This window comes from Schistocerca americana, unplaced genomic scaffold (genome assembly GCF_021461395.2).
Source record: "Schistocerca americana isolate TAMUIC-IGC-003095 unplaced genomic scaffold, iqSchAmer2.1 HiC_scaffold_825, whole genome shotgun sequence".
NCBI classification, from domain to species: domain Eukaryota; kingdom Metazoa; phylum Arthropoda; class Insecta; order Orthoptera; family Acrididae; genus Schistocerca; species Schistocerca americana.
In genome coordinates this window covers 12,501-17,500 of record NW_025726593.1, presented here as the reverse complement: position 1 = coordinate 17,500, position 5,000 = coordinate 12,501, and the positions used below count along the sequence as shown (strand labels likewise).

The following is a 5,000-nucleotide window of genomic DNA, read 5'->3' as shown; positions in this document are numbered from 1 at the left end:
TGGCAGGATCAACCAGGGAGCTGCGTCAACTAGAGCTGAGCAGCCGGCCGCCCGGGAGTGTGTCCCGGGGGCCCGCGCGAACACGCAAGCGTCCGCTCAATTATTCTGCAAACAGGAGGAGGCTGAGCTCCCCTGCACAATACACCTCGAAACCCTCTCAGGTCCCGGCGGCGCGCAGCGCCGTCCTAAGTACTTGGTCGGGTTCGAGAGAGGCGCAATCGCCCGGAGTTTGGCGAGTAGACGCTTTAGGTGCGACCACCCGTGCTCCCAACTGAGCTTGCCGCTGCCGACAGAGGCCCGGGAGCGTGCTGTCGTGGCATTGCCGGCGGGAGACAACACGCGCCACCTACGGTGACCGGCAGCTCCAACGCCAGCGCCACAGAAGGACAAAAGCCCCACTTGGGTGCCGAAGCGAACTCTCCCAGCACAGCGCACGCGCCAACACGTCCGCACAGCTGCGATACAAACCACCTGCGAGAACCGCAGAGGCGACCGAGCAGCAGACGGCGTCGCGGCGCCGAGCGCCGGGCGGCGGCGCATCCTCAGCGCACACAGTCCTCAATCGGACCAGCACACTGCAGATGTCCACCGCGCTTCGCACCGGGCCCGCGAGGACCTACTTTGGCCGCACGGCGCCGCGTGCAGGGTGCGCCGGCGCGCAGCTGCGCCGCCTGCCGCCTCCGTCGGCCGGCGCGCCTGCCACTGGCCGCCCCCACCAGCCGGCTGTAGCGCGTGCGCCCACGCACCGCGCGGCCAGCACGCCGGGAGGCCCCCCCTCACCGGCCGGGGACGGTCCCACCCAGCCACCGCCGCGTATCGCTTCACACCCAGATGCCATTCACGTTCGTGGGCATGGTGGGTATCGCTGGAACAACCGGTTGGTAGCTCAACCGATCGTCGCCATCACTGATTCACCTCTAGCGAGAACAACCGCACCACAACGGTTTACCAGTTGTTCATTTGCATAACGTCACCAGCAAACGTAGGCGTCCATCGCCATTTGCAAATTCAACGATTGTTGCATGCCTGTGTCAGGTGTCACGACACACTATGTCTGCCCACATACACGCAACAACATGTGCACGCTTCGCGAACACGTGGAAGGTGGCCCCCGTACGTATGCGATGTCCATTGCGCGAACGACTGTCAACCGGCCTCTGTCGCATGTCGCAGATGTGGAACGCAGTGCACCATGCTATCACGGTGTGTGAGAAGAGACGACTACGTCTGACAACACGCGCCACTACATCAACAGACGGCTCATGCTGATCGCCATCCAGGGCATACCACACTGCAATCCAGCTCTTATAGGGAGACGACACGTAGCTGAGTGCACAACATTTGGACCGCATGGTTCGCCGTTGTTGGCGCAGTCGTTGTACGGTCACATGTACCACGATGTATCATTCAGTACATGAGGACCAATGTGCAGTACAGTGTGTGATTTGGACGTACAACATCAGCGGACAGTTGACACAGGCCGTACCACAGCGTAGGCTAAGTGCTTCGCACATGCGAATGCCAATGAACAACTGCAAATGCCAATGAACAACTGCAAAGGGCATTGAGCATGTACGTCCTGCTGCCATCCACATTACAGTGTATAGCTGCAAGGTGTTTAACATGAAGCGATACACTGGGGACCGGGCAGTGCGAGTAGCAAACTATATTGCGGGGGTTGCAGTTAGGCAACACTACACTAATTTAACGCGTCGTATGACAATTACAGAGCAGGTTAAGGCCCAACGTGTGTTGGGTTAAGGCCCAACGTGTGTTGGGTTAAGGCCCAACGTGTGTTGGGTTAAGGCCCAACGTGTGTTGGGTTAAGGCCCAACGTGTGTTGGGTTAAGGCCCAACGTGTGTTGGGTTAAGGCCCAACGTGTGTTGGGTTAAGGCCCAACGTGTGTTGGGTTAAGGCCCAACGTGTGTTGGGTTAAGGCCCAACGTGTGTTGGGTTAAGGCCCAACGTGTGTTGGGTTAAGGCCCAACGTGTGTTGGGTTACGTTAAGGGGCAATGTGGGTTACGTTAAGGGGCAATGTGGGTTACGTTAAGGGGCAATGTGGGTTACGTTACGGCGCAATATAGGTTACGTTACGGCGCAATGTAGGTTACGTTAAGGCGCAATATCGGTTACGTTAAGGCGCAATACAGGTTACGTTAAGGCGCAATACAGGTTACGTTAAGGCGCAATACAGGTTACGTTAAGGCGCAATACAGGTTACGTTAAGGCGCAATACAGGTTACGTTAAGGCGCAATACAGGTTACGTTAAGGCGCAATGCAGGTTACGTTAAGGCGCAATGCAGGTTACGTTAAGGCGCAATACAGGTTACGTTAAGGCGCAATACAGGTTACGTTAAGGCGCAATACAGGTTACGTTAAGGCGCAATACAGGTTACGTTAAGGCGCAATACAGGTTACGTTAAGGCGCAATACAGGTTACGTTAAGGCGCAATACAGGTTACGTTAAGGCGCAATACAGGTTACGTTAAGGCGCAATACAGGTTACGTTAAGGCGCAATACAGGTTACGTTAAGGCGCAATACAGGTTACGTTAAGGCGCAATACAGGTTACGTTAAGGCGCAATACAGGTTACGTTAAGGCGCAATACAGGTTACGTTAAGGCGCAATACAGGTTACGTTAAGGCGCAATACAGGTTACGTTAAGGCGCAATACAGGTTACGTTAAGGCGCAATACAGGTTACGTTAAGGCGCAATACAGGTTACGTTAAGGCGCAATACAGGTTAGGTTAAGGCGCAATACAGGTTAGGTTAAGGCGCAATACAGGTTAGGTTAAGGTACGACATAGGTTAGGTTAAGGTACGACATAGGTTAGGTTAAGGTACGACATAGGTTAGGTTAAGGTACGACATAGGTTAGGTTAAGGTACGACATAGGTTAGGTTAAGGTACGACATAGGTTAGGTTAAGGTACGACATAGGTTAGGTTAAGGTACGACATAGGTTAGGTTAAGGTACGACATAGGTTAGGTTAAGGTACGACATAGGTTAGGTTAAGGTACGACATAGGTTAGGTTAAGGTACGACATAGGTTAGGTTAAGGTACGACATAGGTTAGGTTAAGGTACGACATAGGTTAGGTTAAGGTACGACATAGGTTAGGTTAAGGTACGACATAGGTTAGGTTAAGGTACGACATAGGTTAGGTTAAGGTACGACATAGGTTAGGTTAAGGTACGACATAGGTTAGGTTAAGGTACGACATAGGTTAGGTTAAGGTACGACATAGGTTAGGTTAAGGTACGACATAGGTTAGGTTAAGGTACGACATAGGTTAGGTTAAGGTACGACATAGGTTAGGTTAAGGTACGACATAGGTTAGGTTACGGTACGACATAGGTTAGGTTACGGTACGACATAGGTTAGGTTACGGTACGACATAGGTTAGGTTACGGTACGACATAGGTTAGGTTACGGTACGACATAGGTTAGGTTACGGTACGACATAGGTTAGGTTACGGTACGACATAGGTTAGGTTACGGTACGACATAGGTTAGGTTACGGTACGATATAGGTTAGGTTACGGTACGATATAGGTTAGGTTAAGGTACACATTGTTGTAAGGAAAGGTTTAATGGGGGGCGGGGCGGGGCGGCCGGTTTGTTGATTGTGATTATAGTAAGTGGATGCCTGCGGCATCATCTGATTTGCCACGTCAGGATGCACCTTTGGCTCATGACAGGCGGCGCTCTCATTCCATGCTTGTGGCAGACCTGTGTCTTTCATTCCTGCCATTGTTTGTGTGCTGTGAGAGGAGGCAGTATTGTGATGTTGGGTGCACCCCTGTGTAGGACATGTGTGGGTGTTGGTGGCTTGGCTGAGCAATGGTGGTTGTCGGGTGGGTGGGATATTCTGTTTTCTGAGTGGACCTCCCAGTCTGGTTATGACAGTGTGGATTGTCTAATGTGGCGGAGAGGATGCACTGGGTGTTGTTCCATGCTGGTGCTTACATATTGTCTGTGTGCGTGTTACAGGCAGAGAGTAGTGCGTGATAAGGGTGTGTGGCTGACGTGTGGTTGTGATTGTGAGCAGAGTCTTTCAGCATGTATACGGACAGTTGTATACATTATCTGTATTCTGATGGCTCTATCTATTACTAATCAGCGCCGTGTATACGTTTAATCCGGTTCCAGTCGAAACTGTTGTATCTCTGTACATTAGTGACACGGCGAGCCCGCTATGTAGTTACTCGTCTCGGCAGCTTCCACCGGTGTATGGCAAATGATTATAAGGAATCAGTCTAGTCGTCAATACCGATGGTGTGACGTCACATGTCTGGGGTGGGGGACGCTGCGCCCTTCCGGTGGGTCATGGCCTAGAAAGACTCTTCCCACGCAGGGGGGCGTGGACTGTCATTGACTCTTCCAGGTAATATACTTGCCGTACGTTCTTGCGACTGCGAGTGCAACGCTCACCGGTACCGACATGGATGGAGCGCCTCCTAGCTGACCGCTCAGCATCGGCATTCGTACAGAGAGCAACGCGGTCGCGTCTCTAGCTCGTAACTGGTACAGCCCGCAGCTCATGTATAGGGACAGCGGGAATGTCGCATATTGGAGATAACTCTTCATGAAACGCATGTTATAGGGGTGGATTGCACATTGCGACTGCGGGAAAAGTCCGCCGTTCATCCGCTGGAGTTGCGAGTTGGGCGGTTGGAGTGGGGCGCAGGTGGAGTGATTGCCGGTCCACGATTTCGTGCGGCAGAGGCGCTGGCGTTGGGGTGCTGTGGTCGACAGAGGACGCAGGCTTTGTGGGTGGGGTCGAAAGATGGGCACTGTGGGCCCATCGATGTCTTGGTCGGCTTGGCGTCTCATAGATGGCGGTATCGTCGTTGCAGGACGTCATGCCGCGGGAGACCTACAGATGGCGCTGTGTTTTGTGGTGCGCTCGACATGGCGGACGTAGTGTTGTCAGATTCGCATAGATGGAGGTATTGCATGTGGTTTCGCCGTATTTTCATAGATGGCGATACC

At 53.0% G+C, this 5,000-nt stretch overlaps 1 non-coding gene across 1 annotated transcript in view; it reads right to left on the bottom strand.

Annotated features, from left to right (window-relative positions):
• LOC124591290 overlaps positions 1 to 19 on the bottom strand; it is a 1,910-nt gene extending 1,891 nt beyond the window's left edge. Inside the window, exon 1 of the ribosomal RNA XR_006977108.1 lies at positions 1 to 19. This exon is cut by the window's left edge and continues 1,891 nt beyond it. This is a non-coding gene — a ribosomal RNA (small subunit ribosomal RNA).
• Between the last annotated feature and the right edge of the window lie 4,981 nt (positions 20 to 5,000).